The sequence below is a fragment of the Falco punctatus genome, assembly GCF_963210335.1.
Source record: "Falco punctatus genome assembly, chromosome: 2".
Classification (NCBI taxonomy): Eukaryota; Metazoa; Chordata; class Aves; order Falconiformes; family Falconidae; genus Falco; species Falco punctatus.
In genome coordinates this window covers 49448270-49468366 of record NC_137581.1, presented here as the reverse complement: position 1 = coordinate 49468366, position 20097 = coordinate 49448270, and the positions used below count along the sequence as shown (strand labels likewise).

At 39.1% G+C, this 20097-nt stretch overlaps 1 long non-coding RNA gene across 1 annotated transcript in view; it reads right to left on the bottom strand.

Moving 5' to 3' along the window:
• Positions 1-427: 427 nt before the first annotated feature.
• LOC308058735 overlaps positions 428-20097 on the bottom strand; it is a 193062-nt gene continuing 173392 nt past the window's right edge. Inside the window, exons 2-3 of the long non-coding RNA XR_013925941.1 lie at positions 7587-9137; positions 428-7542 (exon numbers count right to left, since the gene is read on the bottom strand). This is a non-coding gene — a long non-coding RNA (uncharacterized lncRNA). The remainder of the gene's footprint in view (positions 7543-7586; positions 9138-20097) is intronic.

Genomic DNA, 20097 nt, shown 5'->3' with positions numbered 1-20097 from the left:
TTCAGCTTTTCCCTCTACCTCTGAATTTGCTTCATGGCACAAAAATAGAAGTCAGTTCTTGGGACACACTGGGAAGAAGATAAAAATTGCCAGTGTCACTGAAGGTCTACCAGCAGAGGGATCTGTGCAAATCCTATTCATACCCATGTTCAACAGTTTGTAATAACTTGAGACTTTCTAGCTTTAACGACATTTGCACTTGTTGGAAGCTCCTATAACCCTTAATGAAAAGGGTGAATGTTCTTAAGTAGTGTGTGATTCACCTCACAAAAAATGGATACCTGTAATTAAATGTATAGATCTGTGCTGGACACCTTAGATACCATTTGTCCCCCTTTTTCAAGCAAGTGGATGCCCATAAAGCTTTAGTATATTTTCTATAAGAATTAATAATTTGTTTATTCCTAGGCTTTTAAAACTAAAATAAAACTGCCTAAACCCCATATAAACAGAACATTCATGATGAGGAACATTTAACCTTGAAATTACTTCTATATCATCATGTTGTCACAATTTGCTGAATGTTTTCTGCATACTTTTCTATTTGGCTGTGGTATTTTTCTTTCATATGAGTAATGCAAGTGAGAAAGTGATGAACCATCTAATTTGGCTCAATACCAAGTCTTGAGAATTTGTGCTTCATGTCTGACAGCTTTTAATAGAAGCTGGATTTAATCCAATTTTATACACTAAAAGAAAAATAGAAAAACCTTTTTTTGCTAGAGTGAGCACTCATAAAAGCACTGTGTGAGCACTATGGTTAACATTATTGGCCAGTGACTTCTGAATTTTAGCCATAGATCTAGAAGCAACAGCAGTTCCAGTTTTGCCATTTGTCCCAGACTTTTTATTTAGGGGGTGGAGGGGGTCAGGGTGGGGAACAAGCCTCATAAAACTCAGAGGTGCTGGGCTATCTTAAAGGTTTTCACCACATGGTCTCTTTTATGAAATTGTGAATAGGGATGCAAATTAAAAGACTGACTCTATGTCAACATCAGATAAATTCCAGGTTATACAACTCCATCAATAACACTTTTTTGCCAACTCCCAAATATTTTAATCTAAAAATTAACTGTGTGGGCTCATCTTTCTCAAGGCAGCTCACTGCATGACGGGTGGTTTGTAAGAAATCTGATGCAAGCTCCAGAGAGAAGTAATTAAGCATTCCTGCACATGATACAGCAAAACAATAGAATGATGACATTGTTTCAAGCTTTGTACAACTTCTAAAGAATGAATTGTATTAAGACAATTGAGGGGCAAGGAGCACACTGAAAATGATAGAAAAATGGAAAGTGCTCAGAAAAAAAATGTCATTACTTATACAAATATAGATTACAGATATAATCAAAAACCTAGAAGCTGTATCTGTCTTTGACTCTTCATGTCAAATAGAAAATGATTGTTTCAAATACAGACACCAATTTATTGTCTTCCCACCCCCCCATATCTTTCTAACTTGTCTCAGCTAAATATCAACTATTTCAGTCTTTTTAGTTTCCAAACTCTATTAGAAAGTAAGGACAAGACATTTCAAGTCACATTAGGCATCATAATATTTTTTATAATCTGGCCTAAGAGGCAGATCAAATGAAAGGTGATTCTGGCAGAGCAATGACCACCATGACAACTGCTTAGATGAAAAGGCCATTGAAAAACAAAGTCATCGACCTCCTTCCATTATAAAAGGAAAGTAGGTATTTAAGTACCAAATAATGTGAACTCCCGACAGCTATTTCAGTAAGCTATCTACAGTACTTGGTAAGGAATTGTGAAGAAAACAGTGAAAACTTTGACAACTAACTGTAGCATTTGTTTGTACATGGAGGGCTGTGTCTCCATAAAAAAGTAAAAGCAGAAAAAAAGACCTAATCCTAGGATCCAAGGCCAAGGGTAACCATCTAATTTGTGCTTGTCACAGCACTCTCCAAACTAGCCTGCTGCAACAAGGTCTTTTACCATCACATACCAGCATACTCTTCACATCAGTCCCTCTGCTGCCTTCTCCTAGTCTCTCCTCATCCAGGGCACAAGCAAAACAGGCTCTCTTCTCTTTGCTTCTTCCTCCACTCTTTTCCTCGGCTGCTCCCTCTTCATTGGCAGCCCAACCACTTAACAGAACCAGCCACAGCTGCACCTTATCTACATCGTCCAACCTGCTACCCCTGAAGCCAACCACAGCTGTATATTATCAATGATAATTAACCCAGCTTCATTCTTCTACAGGTGTTCACACTTACCTTAACTCCAGTTGTCTCCAGAACTGCTTTGTCCTGGGCAGGTCTGTAGGACAACCAGGAACTAAATAAAAACTGAGATGGTTTGTAACTGACAGCAGTACTCAGCCAGTGTGGAAGAAGTGGCTGTTCACCACATGACAACACAAGAAGTAGGTGAGACTCAAAATCTGTTATATCTGTTTAGAGCAGGTGAAATCAAGTATTTTTTCACAAGCAGGTACTGAATTTTGGTAAATGACACAGCAGGCATGGCAGGCAGATATGATCAGCTAGTTCAGAAATTAATTAGACAAATATATAGGCTAAAGATCTGTAAATGAGTACCAAAAGGACTAGGCAGGAATATAGCTTCTATTATTCCTAGTACAACTATGCATGCTGGAGCAGTATGAGAGGAAAAGATTGCAGGAAGTAGACAGGCTCACATACTTAATAGCATCTGTGATTGCCACTGTGAGACAAAATAGTGTGTGATCTGGACAACTCACTATCTTAACCTCTTTCTAACAGTCCTTTCTATAGTTTTTTTTCTTGAAGCACTTGGTCATATTGCCTTCATTCAAGTGCTTTTGTTTTTAGACTCCTGTTATGAAATCTTACAGAAACAATCCACCCAACTAATATACTGTTTGAGGTTTCTTCCCAATTATTTATTTCTATGAGACTCAGCTAACACATAACAGCAGTAAGAATAAAAGTCTAGTCTGGTATCAGGCTTGGACACGTTTCAGTCCCCTTATCTTCAGAGCACAATTAAGTTTACAATTCTTCAAAATTGTGACAAAATTCCTCCTCAATATGCATAGTAAGTATGGACATAAATGTAAACTATCATATAGTATATATCAATCTAGTATGTGAAGGTCTGTAATTCAGTAACAGCAGACAAGAAATCTCTTACCCTCATCCATCTTTTTTCCTGTTTTATGTTTAATTTCCAACACTAAGAGTATTCCTGTCCATTATTCTGTCCTTTTGCATTATACTCTTTTATTTTCACTTTCTCTTCTACACTTTCCATTTTCTTCCTTTCTTACTCCTAAATTATACCACAGGATACATGGAAAGGAAATTCAAATTATAACTGCTCAGCAGTGGCAATTTGTGACTGAGGAGTGGTCTGGCATGGAGAACAAGGAGGCCTAACTGCAGAAGGGGTTAAACTGGCTGACAGGAATGCCAGAGACTGGACTCCTGAAGAAGGGAAGTTTCCCTTGATGACAAGGAATAGCCCCAAAACCTCGTTGTAGCCATGCTGGGAGTGCTCAGGGGCCATCTCTGGGCATCAGAGCTCCTGCTACAGGGTGGACCCGAGGCCAGGATGAGGCTCCTCATGCAACACTCACAGCTCAGTGATGGCTTAAGTGTGTACAAGGAATTGGCTCATGTCACACCTCTGCAGACTTCTTGCTTATGGCAGTAGGACTGCACAATATGCTGTTTTGTCTTGTTTTAATATATGTTTAAGGACAAACATGCTTAATTTGCCTCAGGGGGTACAATAAAAATTCCCCAACAGGTATCCTGCTATCTCCCTGATTCTTCCCATTTCCTCTCCTTGAACTGATATATTATGAACTACTATGCTGGAAGCAAATAGCTCTCCCTGAATTTTTTCTCAAAGCCTGTGGATGATCCAGGGTTAGCTCCATATTAGAAAAAGTCTGATACTAACCAAATAAAAAATATTTTTTCCTGAATTACATTTGAATAAAAATTAATCTAAGTTTTATTATGTTTCAAAGCCATTTAAATACAACATGTTATTAACTTACTTTTTTTGTAATTTTGTTTCTTAAATTACCATTATTTGGTTAAAAATAATACAACATTCTAAAAGTGTTGTATTAAAAGAAACAGCTGAAGAACTTGTCATGGATTATGTTCCAGAAATATAAGTAACTCCTAGAAACACAGACTTGTTTCGTCTAGATGCTATTTTTCTGCTTTTCTTCTGCTGTAGTGATAACTCTAGTGAATATTAACATCACTGAATCTGTAGGCTCGGTTCTTTAGGTTTTAAAGATTCACTCTAAATTACCTTAGTTTCCACCTATATTTGCTCTTTTAGTAATTTTCAAACCATAAAGAAAACTTTCCATATGAAGATACAAATTTTCTCCTATAGTTGCCCAGTTGAATACTGGCGTCAGTTTGCTCAAGAAGGCGCTATAGAATGGTTTAGCAAGAGTGCTACGAGCTACCTGTTACCTTCTCCTCCTTCTCTCTTCTTCTCTCTTCTCTCTTCTTTGGTGTGGTTTTCTTTTTTTTTCTTTTTTTTGAGTTTGTCTATACATGCTGGTGACAATGATCTAACCAGTCAGTCATTCTGAAAGTAAAGTGAGCATGCTCTGGTGGTGTCCTTACTGGTATTTCTATCATTTAGAATATAGATTTGATTTCGGACTGTTGCAGTTACAAATAGATAAATTTAAATTAATAAAGTTTCATTGGGTAAACACTGAGTTTAATTCTATTACTTCATAAACAATAAAATAATCCTTAGATATTGTTCATTGTACAGTGAATAAATCAAAAAGAGCCAATTTTCTAAAGTTATGTAAATAATTTAGTCATTTTTGTTATAGCAATGTTTTATAAATGGTAGCAGTAGTTCTATTACAAACTACATGTATTTATGAAACTGAATTCTACTACCTTTTCTGCTGTATCAGATTGTCTTTGGCTTTATTATACTCATTATGTTTGTGCTGCCCAGTCATGTGTGGACATTTGTTCAGGCCTTTTGAACACTCACAAAGTACAAACCAATGTGCCATACCAGGAGACACAAACTGTGGGGACTAAGCACGCCAGGTCTTGCTTCTTGTATGGACTTGTGTAAGTCCATACATGAAGGTTCAGAACATAGACACTTTTTTTACTTTAATCACTGTGCACTTTCATATTTTCATCTGAACTTTAAGGTATTGCAGACAAGAGTGTGTTTTCCTAGGGTATTACAACCTTGAATTAGATGGTTTTCTTTGAGTGTCATCTTGCTATGTATGCCAACAGGAGTGATTCTATCTCCATTTCTGCTGTGCTCATAAATACAATGGGAAAATGATGGTTACATATCTGTTTTACCTTTGGTTACGTAAGAAAATAATGTCTGGAAGAGCACAGATTTATACTTAATGTTATGAAGTTGGATTGATGAATAGTAGTCAATTATGTAGCATTGATTCTCCTTGAAATCTTAAGGGAATTTAATTCCTTGTAATTATGCAGATGTTGACTTTTGAATGTGTATATTTTAATTATCACATTATGTGTAATTTATTTTAATTTGCTTATGAGGCCGCAGTCCCTGTAGACAACAGAAATATAGGACTTTGTCAATAAAGGGTTCTGCTGCTCACTTAGTGAGTTTGAAACAATAATTTCAGACTTAGCTTTTTTTTGCTTCTCCAGCAAATATGATAGATAACAGAAAGTCATTTAACTTGTATTTTTTATTTAGAACTTTGAAAGCTCTGTGAATGGCTACACCATAGCTTCCTGAAAAATTCTTTATTTTTTTACAAATTATCACAATTAAGAAAAGGACTTTATAGTTTACAACATTATCTGAAAGCTGCATTTGGATTCATAGTAATCTGCCTTGACATTTTCAAATTTCATTGTTGTAGAGCATTTATTTTGTGTTGAAGTAGTAAAGCTGTATGGTAATTGGTTATTGTCTGTACTGCTGTACTTAGAAACATTTCACTGCTGCCATTATAATCCTAGTATTTCTAGGGCTCTATAAATTATCCATGAAATTTTGCTTTGGGCTAAAAATTGGCATGCAAATTGTGTGTCCATTTTTAGATTATATGAGCTTCAAAAAAATAATTCTGCTGTTACACACTTTTTTCTCCCCCTTATACTTGGTATCTAAAAATAAGTTAATGTCTGACATTTAGAAAACTGAAATGCAGTTATGACTCTGGGATCAAATCCCACAAAGGGATGCAAACAGAAACTATATTTGCAAGAGGGTATGCATAAACCCATGCATACTCCTTATTATGTACAGCTCCCACTGTCTGAAAAATAGACTTAGTCCATGCATGATGCTGTATGCAGATGTGACTGGTAAGCGTATGAGCAGTAGTCTGGTTATTTGAAGATCTGAGACTTCATTTGCAGCACTCTGTAATACAGTATAGTGATTTTTAGTACCAGTTGTCTAAAAATGCACAGTAACAAACAATATCAGCAGGATACTGATGTTAAAAGTCAATTATAACAGAGAGTTTCAACATCAGAAAACTCATATTTTTATCATACTGATGTTGAACTAATGACTTCCCAACACAACATAGATTCTAGGTGGTCTGCTACGTCAAAGTATTCCCGTTTTCTAGAAGAGGTCACAATATCTTCTAATTCCATGTCACAATGAAGAAAGTGAAAAGCAAGAAATAGTCTAAATTGCAAAATAAACCATTTGCTAAACTACCACAGAGACTTCTGAGCTGAATTGTCCTCCAAACACCAGTGATCTCAATGCAGGACCACTCTGTGGCAAAGCCTACAGGTACTTAATTTCTTATGATGAAAACTTTGAAATACATAAATATACGTGCCACTGATTAACTTGATATATATATTTCACATTAAAGGCCAGCTACAAAGTACAGATAGTAAATATCAGCATAAGGGAAAATAAAAAAGAGACAGTGCTTAGTTATGTTTAATTGGATTTTTGTGTGTGTATGATTTTGGCTTTCACATTCTTTCTCCAAAAGACATACTCTACAAATGAGATATTCTATTTTTTCCATTAGCTTTTAGTGATTGACATATTTATCTCAGAATTTAAGATAAATCAGCAGCTGTAAATCTCAATTTCCTTGTATCAAAATAGCTGTTATCCCATTCAATGTGATTTTTTAATGTATGTTTAAAAAATAATTTCTAACCTGAGAAAAAGGAGCAAAAGATCAGATTTACCTGTTCAGATACTATTTCCCAGATCAGTGTCCATCTCAAACAGTAACCATAAACAGATTCCTAAGGAAGAGCAATGATCAGGCAAGAGCATATCATAGTGAATACTCTTCCTGCCTTACATTATTTTCACCTCATGGGGAGTCTTGAGGCTGATTGGTTGTATCTATTGAGAAGGTCTCAGCAGAGGTCACTTTAAGTACTTATTCAATGCCTCTGAAACCAAATAAATTCTTTGTATCCACAACATCTTTTAGCAAGGAGTTTCTCTCTTGTATGAGTAATGACTTCCTGTACTTGCTGTGCACCTAAATCTTAATAACTTCTTACATCCTCTAAGAAAAGATAATAAATTTTTTCCCTGTCCACAACCTTTATGCCATTCATTATTTTATAAAATTCTACTATATTATTTTTATTTTTTTTTTTTTTTATGCAAAAGAATCACACTATACTATCATTCAGGTGCTGTTCCCTGGTTTTGGACAAGTTTTTGTTCTTCTCTGAACATTTGTCAGTTCAAATTGTTCTTCAGAGATGGAAAGACAAGAACTACATCTAGTATTATAGACGAGCAAACCAAGGAAAGTTATAAAACTGCATTCAAAATTTTGTATCAACAATGTTTTTTAAGGACTTTAAAGAAAACCCAAAACATTTGATTTTATGAGAAGGGTTTATGCCAGCTGTATGTGAGAAAACATTCTTTTTATTTATTTATTTATTTATTTTAAATTTTCACCTTTAAATAACATTTAACGTTCTGTAGTGATTTCTACAAAACACTTAGGTGTAATATATGTGCAAATCATTGGGCACTGTCCCACACAACATTCTTGTCTCTAAAATGGAGACACACGGATTTGATGGCTGGGCCACTTGGTGCATAAGGAATTGGCTGGATGGTCACACTCAAAGAACTGAGCTCAACAGCTCAATGTCCAGGTGGAGACCAGTGATGAGTGGTGTCCCTCCAGGGTCCCTATTGGGACCAGCATTATTTAACATCTTCGTTGGGGACATGGACAGTGGGATTGAGTGCACTCACAGGAAATCTGCGGATGACACCAGGTGGAGTGCTGCAGCTGATATGCTTGAGAGAAGGAGTGCCATCCAGAGGGACCTTGACAGGCTAGAGAGGTAAGCCTGTGTGAACCTCGTGAAGTTCAACAGGGCCAAGTGCAAGGTTCTGCACCTGGGTTGGGGCAATCCTAAACACGGATACAGGCTGGGCGATGAGTGGGTTGAGAGCAGCCCTGCGGAGAAGGACTTGGGGGTACTGGTAGATGAAAACCTGAATGTAAGCGAGCAATGTGCACTTGCAGCCCAGAAAGCCAATCATATCCTGGGCTGCAGCAAAAGAAGTTTGGCCATCAGGTCGAGGGAGGTGATTCTTCCCCTCTGCTCTGCTCTTGTGAGACCTCAGCTGAAGTACTGTGCTCAGCTCCGAGGCCTCCAGCATAAGAAAGACATGGACCTACTCAAGTGGGTCGAGAGGAGGGCCACAAAGACGTCCAGGGTGCTGGAGCACCTCTCCTCTGAGGACAGGCTGAGCCAGTTGATGTCGCTTAGCCTAGAGAAGAGAAGGCTCTGGGGAGACCGTAAACATCCTTCCAGTATCTAAAGGGGCCCTACAGGAAAGATGGGGAGTGTTTCTCTTTATCAGGGAGTGTAGCAATAGGATGAGGGGTAACAGTTTTAAACTGAGAGAAGGTAGATTTTGATTAGGTATTAGGAAGAAATTCTTTACTGTGGGGGTGTGTAGAGGAATTATAGAGGAATGAATCTGGGTTAATTAACATTGGTAATATACAGCTGTGGGCTGGCTTCAGGGATGGTGGGTTGGTTGATGTCGTTAAGATGCAGCTGTGGCTGGTACCTGCTAAGTAGTTAAATAGCTCTAAGGGAAATGGAAGAGAAGGACTGTATGAAGAGGAGCACCAGATGAAGAGAGACCTGGAAGAAGCAGAGGGAAGAGAGAGTGAGCTCCTCAGATGTAAGAGATACAAGGAGGCCCCGGGAGAAGAAGGCGACATGGATAATGAGAGGCTGGCTGGGAGAGAAGCCTGGAGAAGGAAGAATTTGGGTGCAGCAGACATGAGAAGCTGGTGGACTGGCCTCAGAAGGATGGAGAAATGGTACAGACAGTAGATGAACTTTTGAAGCCTTGTGGGGGGATTGGTGGAGATGCAGGAGCAAGGCATGGGATCTATTTATAGAAGTTTACCTGGTATGGGGTGGTGAAAGCCTTGTTGCAGCCACCTAGTTTGGAAAGTGCTGTGAGAGGGGTGGTGAGACCGTGGAAGAGGTTTCCCAGCAAAATTGGGGATGCCCTATCCCTGGCAGTGTTGGAGGCCAGGCTAGATGGGGGTTTAAGCCATCTGATCTAGCGGAAGGTGTTCTTGGCCATGGCAGGGGAGTTGGAACTAGATTATCTTTAGTGTCCCTTCCAACCCAAAGCATTCTAAGATTCTAAGAATCTGTGATGCTGTGTACTGCTATGAAGCTATGGGCAATTTTTTAGTTATCTGCTGGATTTCATTCGTCACTTCAGTGAATCAAATCCCTTAAAAGTACATAAGGATACACTCTGTAATAACCATGTGTTATGATTCTGTGCTATTTCTTTCCAATCGAAGTTAATTAAACAGCAACAAAATGCTTCTATAATTCTTAAGTCATGTTCCTTAATAAAAGGCAATTTAAAATGAATGAAGCTGTATAGGTGTTAAGGTGAAAATGAAAGGTTCATAATATTACACAGAATCAAAGAAAAGCTGAAGTTTGAAGTAACCTCTGAAGGTCATCTGGTCCAAGCCCTGCCTGCTCCAGAAGGGTCATCTAGACCCAATTGCCCTGACCATGTCTAGACAACTTTTGAATATCTCCTAGGATGAAGACTCCACAACCTCTCTGGGCAACCTGTGCCAGTGCTCAGTTTCCCTAGTGGTTAAAAAGTGTTTCCTGATGCTCCGATGTACCATGCCGTGTTTCAGCTTGTACCTATTTCCTCTTGTCCTCTCACTGGGTACCACTGAAAAGAGCTCAGCTCAGTCTTCTTTGTACCTTCCCTTCAGGTACTTATAGACATTGATAAGATCCCCCCAGGTCTTCCCTTTTCAAGGCTAAACAGTCCCAACTCTTTCAGCCTTTCCTCATAGAGGAGATGCTCCAGTCCCTTCATCATCTTTGTGGTCCTTCATTGGACTCTTGAGGATGTCCGTGTCTGTCTTGTACCGAGGAGCCTAGAACCAGACACAGGACTCAAAGTGTGGTCTCACCAGTGCTGAATAAAGGGGAAGAATAACTTCTGTCAACCTGCTGGCAATATTTTGTCTAATGCAGCTCAGGATGCCATTAACCTTTATTGCTGCAAAGGCACATTGCATGTTCATAAGGTTCCTGTTGGCCCATTTTTCTAGCCTTTCAAGGTGTCTCTGGAAGTCAGCACAATGTTCTGGCATAGCAGACAGCCCTCCCAATTGGGTTTCATATATCCAGATCTTTAATGAAGTAGTTAAGCAGGACTGGACCCAGTATTGACTCCTGTGTACGCCACTTATTACTGGCATCCAACTAGACTTTGTTCCACTGATTACCACCTTCTGGGCCTAGCCATTTGGCCCATTTTCAATGCACCATGCTGCATGCTCACCCAACCCATACATCATCCCTTCTCTATAAGAATTTTGCAGTAGATGGAGTCAAAGGCCTTACTGAAGCCCAGGTAGATGATATTCACTGCTCTCACCTCACCTACCAGGCCAGTCATTCCATCATAGAAGTTTATGAAGTTAGTCAAGCATGACTTCCCCTTAGTGAAGCCATACTGACTGTGCCTGAAGACTTTCTTGTCCTTAATGTGCCTGGAAATGGTTTCCCAGGTTAGCTGCTTTACCACCTTCCAAGGGATAGAAGTAAGGCTGATTGTCCTGTAGTTCTCTGGGTCCTCCTTTTTGTCCTGCTTGAAGATAGGAGTAGCATTTGCTTTCCTCCAGTGTTTGGGCATTTCTCTCAATGACTGTGATCCATTAAAGATTGTTTGAGACTGGCCTCAGAATGACATCTGCCAGCTCCCTCAAAACTAATGGGTACATCTGTATTGGGTTTGTGTGGCCCATGGATTTATGTATGTCCAGGATGCTTAAGTATTCCCTGACCTGATCCTCTTCCACCAGGGGTACGTCATTCTTGTTCTAGTATTTGCCCTGGTCTCTGGGATCTATGATTCCTGAAGGCTGGTCTTGCCCATAAGGATCAGCAAAGAAGATATTCAGTACCTCAGCCTTTTCTATGTCCTGTGTAACCATATCCCCCATTTTGTTGAGCAATGGACCCACATTTTCCCCAGTCTTCCTTTTTTCTCCTATGTACTTATAGCAACTCTTCTTGTTCCTTTGACACTGTTCAAAAAGAAATACTGTACTTAACTACTACTAAAAGGAAAAGAATGAAATGTAGAGAAGAAATCACTTGGAATTTAGCCATAATTGCAATTGTACTGTCATAATGACATCTAGAACCTCAGTAAGAGATTTAAAGTGGATAATGTTCATACATGAAGCCATGCACCTATTTTTTGTAAGGGTTCTATTTTAAATATTACTTACTTTTTTGTTTCTTTTATTGTGGGGTAAAAACAGTGCAGAAAATAAAATTAATAGCTCATCCTTTACTTTGAATGATGCATATCATATATAAGGTAGTGATCAGAGAGTTATCTTGTAAAATTTATATTATCCTAGAAATACCCAGTATATTATTTTGCTGTCAGTACTACCAAAAAACCCCCAAACTCATCAACCAAAAAGCATCAGATTTCAATTTTGAAAATTTATTTTTCTTTGTTGGAAGAGAAGATTGTTTTCTTTTGTTTATTTCAATGTGTTTAATGTTTCTTTTAAATCATAAGTTTTAGGAGTATACAGTGAGTGTGGCTTGAACACTCAACATCTGTAATTATATAAACTTGCACTATACATCATAACATGCTGTAGCTGTGATAATTTTCTTTTAATGTGTCTTCCATACAACAGATATTTTAAAGACCTTTAAGTCAAGGATTTGTCCAAAACCACATCACGATCCATTATTAACAAAATGTATGTAATCAGAAGGCTTTTACACTACAACACAAATTGGGCAAACATATAATTAGGAAGCTATTAATTTTAGCAAGATACAACCAATGAAGATCTCTATGCCTATGCTTTCATAGCTAGGCTTTACTAACAAATGATCAGATACACTTTGACACTTGTTCCCACGTTATACACTGTTTTGCTAAAATTTATCCTGATAACAGATTCAAAATGTTTGCTATTTTCTTTTGCTCAGAACTGCATATTCTGTATAGTCCATCTAAAAATGGAGGAAAACTAATTTGTGCTTTCCTATATTGTAAGACACTTGGTTCAGTGGAAGCCAGCCTGTTCTTGCCGTTTTATGGGTAGAAGTAGTAAATGAACCCATAGTTTCCCACTACATGCCCTAACTCCAGGACGGGAACATGAAAATTTCAACCTACTAAGAGCTCAGAATACAGATTCCTATAAAACAGATGGGCCTCTTTACATTCAAGGGGAAATGGGTGATATTACCAGAAGGATGGACGGATCACCTATTTGAATTCTCATCTGTTGATTTTAAGATCATAGGGAGTTTCTGGGAAGCCAAAGGTCATGTTGGATCCATACAGAAAACTGGCATGGGTGGAGCCTTAATTCACAACTCCTAGACCATGCAACTCATCAAAAGAGATCACAGATTTCTGTACATTATAAAATACTTGCTATCTTACAATTGTTTTATTCTACTTTCTGAATTAATTTTTACTATTTTTTCTGTCTCTATTATTAATAATTTCTAACTCAATGCATACTTCCACTCCTTATGTTAAGCCTACAATAATAATATTTAAATGATTTGTGTGAGGTGTATCTTATTAACTGCTTCACAGAAAAAAACATAGTGAGCTCACTCATTAATAGCTTGATCACAGGGCTATAAAAATGCAGCTGTGCTGCTTTCTGGTTACACTTGGGCTTGGAAGCCCTTTTAGTTATTTTGCATTCAGTAAGGGCCTAGTTATTAACTTCTGCTGGACAAAAATAATCTCCATGCAACATTACTTGAAGGCTGAAAACACAGTAAAAGTTCTTGCACTGTGGTCACCTGTATTTACAGCTATTATCCTGAGAGCAGCACAGTATTAATGCTACACTGGGTTCATCCTTGTGCCAACGTAATGATCTCTTCTTAAAGGATGCAGTATGGACACATCTGAGCAATTCTGCTCGGTCAAGGTTGTGTTTGAGAAGGATAACAAATGTCAACTCAATGACAGCTATAGTAGACCCATAACTGCAGTGCATTCACCAGTTTCAGTATTAGCAGGCTGATTTAATTCTGTGGCTATACTTCATACAATGGAGAACTGACCATATCAAATTGACTTTTAACACAGTTTATGTCTTGTTAGTGAAAAAGCAGTCATTTCAGTCTCTTTCAATGCTGCACAATGCTTACAACTTGTGTTGATATTTAATGTTGTGTCAAATATCTATGGTAAACTGAATGTAAATAATATCCTCTTACTGGAATTGCTACAACAATTCTTTGCTCATAGTAAAATTAGAATAGAATAATACTAAATGAAAAGTGTATGGCAACACAGTAAATAAAACTTTATATAGTATTTAACGTATATCCATATAGTTGAAGAATTAGACTATTAACACATAAAGTGGGTAATGTAAAGAAGATATGTTACTCTTTGTAGTACAGTTCATAGAGAAATCACCCTTTATATATATACAGCAATAAATTACTGTAGAAATATACAGTGAATTGTAAAGCTTAAGTTTTGCAGTTCCAGAAAAGGCTTCTCACAGACGAAATCAGTTCTGTTTGATTGACTCTGTGTAACAGATCCCTGTGAAACTATATTTTGTTAGATCTAACAAAACTATAGCAAATAGCCAGTGAAGTAGCTCCTATCAGCTTCAATAAGATTTGGGTTAAGTCTAAAGTGGAAGCTGGATTTTTCTTCTTTGTTTTGTTTTAATAACCATGACAGATGATGAGTGCTTAAAGGAATGTTTCATAAGAATTGCAGAAAGGGAATAGAGAAAAGACAAATAAGAGCAGAATCTTACTCTTCTGCAAAGTTAAAGAAATGGAAAAGGTAAGTTAGTGAAGAAAATTCTTTAAAGCAAACCCAGAAACTTTTTATACAGAAATAGACAAGGTAGAAATCATATATTTAAAAGAGAGGATCCATTCCATCCGCCATTGGTGTTGGTCTAAGATATCTATTATGAAGGAAAAACGGAGGAAAGAAATATATGGAAAATTCTCAGGGCAAGGGATCACTTTTCACAGAACAAAGAATAGGACTTTAGGCTTTCAAATTTGCTGCAAATATACTTAAAAAATAGATAAAAAAAGGAGACAACACGAAAGAAGTGAAAAAAAGTGGATCAGAACAAGACAGAATAAATTATCTTTTTTTTAAAAGTATGACTATACAAAGAATTGTGCAACTAATTAGAAATATTGAAGTGCTTGCGAATGGTCATGTAGGAATTAGGGCTTCTTGCCCTAAAAGGGTAGTGGGATCAATAGCCCGACTGAAGTGCATCTACACCAATGCATGCAGTGTGAGTAACAAGCAGGAGGAACTGGAAGCCATTGCACAGCAGGAAAACTGTGGTATAGTTGCCATCACAGAAATGTGGTGGGATGACTTGCACAACTGCAGTGCTGCAATAGATGGCTATAAACTATCAGAAGAAACAAGCAAGGAAGGAGATGCAGGGTGGTAGCTCTGTATGTTAGGGAGTGTTTTGATTGTCTGGAACTTAATGATGGTAATGATAGAGTTGAGTGTTAATGGGCAATTATTAATTCATAAATTTGTAATGGTTCTTAAATCAGGGATAAGGACAACAAGGTAGATATCATGGTGGGAGTCTGTTATAGACCACACAACAGGGATGAAGAGGCAGATGAAATATTCTGTAAGCAGCTGGGAGAAGTCTCACAATAACTAGCCCTTGTTCTTGTGGGGAACATCAACTTACCAGATGTCTGCAGGAAATGCAACCAAAGAGGAAACAGTCTAGGAGATTCCTGGAGTGTGTGGAAGATAACCTCCTGACACAGCTGGTCAGTGAGCCAACTAGGGAAGGCGTTCCGCTGTCTGTGAACAGAGAAGGACTTGTGGGTGATGTGATGGTTGGAGGCCATCTTGGGTATAGCAATCATGAAATGAAGAGGATTTGATTATTGGAGAAGTAAGGAGCAGGATCTGCATGGATCAGCTACCTTGGACTTCTGGAGGGCAGACATCAGTCTGCTTAGATGACGGAGTCCCTTGGGAGGCAGTCCTGAACATCAGAGGAGTCCAAGAAGGCTGGACATTCTTCAAGATGGAAATCTCAAAGTCACAGGAATAGGCTGAACCCATGTGCTGAAAGACAAGCTGGTGGGGAAGGCTGGCCTGGTTGAACAGAGAGTTTTGGCTGGGACTCAAGGGAAAAAAAGGAAAGTTTATGACCTTTGGAAGAAGGGGCAGGCAATCAGGAGGACAAGGATGTTGTGAGGTCATGTAGGGAGAAAATTAGAAAGGCCAAAGCTCAGTTAGAACTTAATCTGGCTGCTGTCATAAATAAAAGGCAATAAAAAATGTTCCTCTGAATATGTTACCAACAAAAGGAGGGCTAAGGAGAAACTCCACCTTTCATTGGATGCAAGGGGGAAACATAGAGACAAAGGATAAGGAAAAGACTGAGGTACTTCATGCCTTCTTTGCTCCAGTCTTTAATAGTAAGACCACTTGATCTATGAGCACTCAGCCCCCTGAGCTGGGAGACAGGGTCAGGGAGCAGAATGAAGCCCCATAAACCAAGGGGAAATGGTCATTGACTGCACCAATATAGACATACACAGTCTGTGGGGCCAGATGGGATTCACCCAAGGGTACAGAGGGAGCTGGAAGTAGTACTCACTAAGCCACTTTCTGTCATTTACCAACAGTTCTGTCTAACCATGGAAGTCCCAGCTGACTGGAATTTAGTAAATGAGACCCCCATATACAGGAAGATCTAGAAGGAGGATCAAGGAACTACAGGATTGTCAGTCTGACCTTAGTGCCAGGGACGATTATGGACCAGATCATCTTGAGCTCTATCATGCAGCATGTACAGCACAACCAGGTGATCAGGCCCAATCAGGGTGATTTTATGAAAGGCAGGTCCTGTCTGGCCAACCCGATCTCCTTCTACAACAAGATGACCTGCTTAGAGGGTGAGGGAAAGGATGTGGATGTTGTCTACTTGGACTTTAGTAAAGCTTTTGACACCATTTCCCACAGCATTCTCCTGGAGAAACTGGCTGCTTATGGCTTGGATGGGAGTACTCTTTCCTGGGTAAAAAAAAAAAAATTGGCTGGACAGCTGAGTCCAAAGAGTGGTAGTGAATGGAGTTAAATCCTGTTGGTGGCCAGTCATAAGTGGTGTTCCTCAGGGCTCAGTACTGGAGCCTGTTGTGTTTAATATCTTTATAAACGGTCTGGATAAAGGGATCAAGTGCACCCTCAACAAGTTTGCAGATGACACCAGGCTGGGTGGAAGTGTTAATCTGCCTAAGGGTAGGAAGGCTCTACAGAGGGATTTATACAGATTGGACTGATGGGCCAAGGCTAGTTGTATGAGGTGCAACAAGGCTTAGGGCTGGGTCTCACACCTGGGTCAAAACAACCCCATGCAATACTACAGGCTTGGGGAAGAGTGGCTGAAAGCTGCCTAGTAGAAGAGGACCTGGGGGTGCTGGTTGATAACTGGCTGAACATGAGCCATCAGTGTGCCCAGGTGGCCAAGAAGACCAACAGCATCTTGGTTTGTACCCAAAACAGTGTGGCCAGCAGGTCTAGGGAAGTGATTTTGCCCCTCTACTCAGCACTGGTGAGGCTGCGCCTCAAATACCCTGTTCAGTTTTTGGCCTCTCAAGACATTGAGGTGCTGGAGTGTGTTCAGAGAAGGGCAGTGAAGCTGGTGAAGGGTCTGGAGCACAAGTGTTATGAGGAGTGGCTGAGGGAAATGGGTTTATTTGGCCTGGAGAGGAGGAGGCTCAGGGGAGACCTTATCACTCTCTACAGCTACCTGACAAGAGGTTTTAGTGAGGTGGGTGTTGGTCTCTTCTCCCAGGCAACAAGGGATCAGACAAGAGGGAACAGCCTCATGTTGAACCAGGGGACATTTAGATTGGATATTAGGAAAAATTTTTTTGCTGAAAGGACTGTCAATTATTGGAACAGGCTGCCCGGTGAAGTGGTTGAGTCACCTTCCTTGGAGGTATTAAAAAAAACGTATATATGTGGTGCTAAAGGACATGGTTTAGTGGTAGTCTTGGTAGTCCTGGGTTAACAGTTGGACTTCATGATCTTAAGGGTCTTTTCCAACTTAAAATATTCTATAATTCTGTGATTGTATACCATAGAGCCTCTTTATATGCTTGTCAGTAATTGGATGCTACAAACTCATACTCCAGAGTGCTGAATATTAGTGTTTGGCTGGGGTTCTACTCACTGTGTTCTGCACCACCTTGCCAGCTGCGGTTGCATCTTACTCAAATTCCCTAGCCACTGCTCTAGGTGACATCTCATAGTAATATCATAAGCAGCAATTTCATGAAGGGAAGCAGGAAGAGCTAGGTGGCACTTTGGGTACCATCCAAAATGGTAGTACACAGTGATGATTTGAGATATGATTTAGAGCAGGGGTCCTCAAACTACGGCCCGTGGGCCAGATACAGTCCCCCAGGGTCCTCAATCTGGCCCCCGGTGTTTACAGAACACCCCTGCCCGCACCCCCCCCCCCATCCCCCACCGGGGGTTGGGGGGGAAACCAAGCAGCCGTAGATGACTGCCTGCCACTTAATCTGAGCACCGACCCCCTGTTTAAAAAGTTTGAGTACCCCCGGTTTAGAGACTCGATATACAGTGCTATGCTGAGAAAGTTTGAAATAAATTAACAGCTCCCAACAGAAACTCCTAAATGGGTTTCTGTGCAAATACAAAGTTGGTCACAGTAATATAATTACATATGAGTCATGTTGCTGCATCTACGATTGTCTGAGCATAATAGCTAAGCCAGACCTTGTAGGGAGAGGTAATATGTTTATTATACTAGATAATATACCTGGAAAAAGCAGGGTTGCTTTTCAGTAGCAAACCTTCCTACAGGTGTTATAAATGTATAACATGGGTATGGATATATACCTGAAGCAGGGCTTCCATGCATGAGAACTTGCTGTTTTCTGCTATTGGATGACTTGATCTAACAGACATCACTTCTCCCTATAAACCTGCCTAATAAAATGACTGATTTCATAACTGGATAAAAGGATCTGGTGGTTTATCTTCTGTTCCCTGGTGGCCAACAATGTCTATCAAAATACTCCTAGAATATTCTGCCTTTTGGCATATATTCAGTGAGCTACATACAGTTGTAAAATGGTTTTAAGAACAAGCTCTTTATATTTTTATAGTTCTTATTTTGATACATGACTTTAAGAAAACAGTAGCTAGATTTAACTCCTCCACAGTTTTAGAAAAAGGAGGGCACATTCAAAGGACTGTTCTTTCACCTATCGTTATCAGTGACTCATATTGCCATCAAAAGCAGAGCCATATGGAAATTATACTGTACATACTGAAATAAACACATTAGAAATAGAGTGCAGCATTGAAGCAACTAGGCAACAAAAACTGGGAAGAAAAATAACCCCTGTCTCTGAGAACAAAGAAAAAGAAGTGTACAGCATTGTTATATATAGAGTAGTTGCAATGCAAAGAACTTTGGTGTGACAGCACAAACAACTGTTCTCTGCTTTTCAAACATTTATATGATGCTTCAAAGTGGTTAACACCTAGTTATTAGAGTTTCAGAAAAAGACATTTAAATGTTTCATGTCTCCTCTACACCTATAAATGCCACATAAAAGTCACTGATGAAAAATAGTGTTTTATTCACTCACTTTCATAAATGAGCTTTAATGGGTGCTAGACATGAAAATCCATGCATGCTGAAAAAAGAATGTACTCCATGGAGTCACATTCAGCAAATGCAGTCCACCTGGCCACAACCTTTCAAATGCTGTGGATTTAAAGAAAAGAATGACATCCCTGAAAAAACAGTTATCTGTCCTGGTCTTTCTGCCATATGAATAATAATTTTTGGTGAATTGTTCTCCACCAAAAGAGAAAGATCTGGGAACTTTAAAAAAAAAAAAAAAAAAAAAAAAAGGCAAGCAAAAACCTTCCACTTACTTCTGGCTAACCTCTGTTTTTGTCATGAGACCAAAGCTCATTTTGTGCCTTTGCTTTTTAACAACACATTGAAGAAATGTTACTTTGATGTAACACCAAGACACTATCTTCCGATTAGTAGAAGGTAGGGTAGAAAGCTGGATTATATCAGGATAACAATGGATGAAAAGCGGAGGGAAAAGAAATTCCACAAGTTTTTCCACAACATTATGTAAATGTATGTGGAAGGAGTGTTTACTTCTTCAAGGATATCTTGTCAAAGGAGCCATAAATCAGAATATGGAGAGATAAACCTGACAAAGAACCAATCTGTTTAGCCACACCAATTGGTAAGGAAGTGTGGAATGTAAAAATGTTTATGTTTTCAGCTGGGAGGATAAAGAAAAGGAAGAAGACAACCTTCCCTTTCTTAACCTGACAAGTTAGCATTAACAAAGTAACCAGAAACAAACCTGATCAGTCAGACTAATTGATGGCCTTTCAAGAAACTGTAGGCAAACCAGGAATTTGCAACTGATAGGGATGCAAACCTGAAGGTCCAGGATGTTGGAAGGGGTTGGTAGCAGTGTGCCAATGTGGCACAAT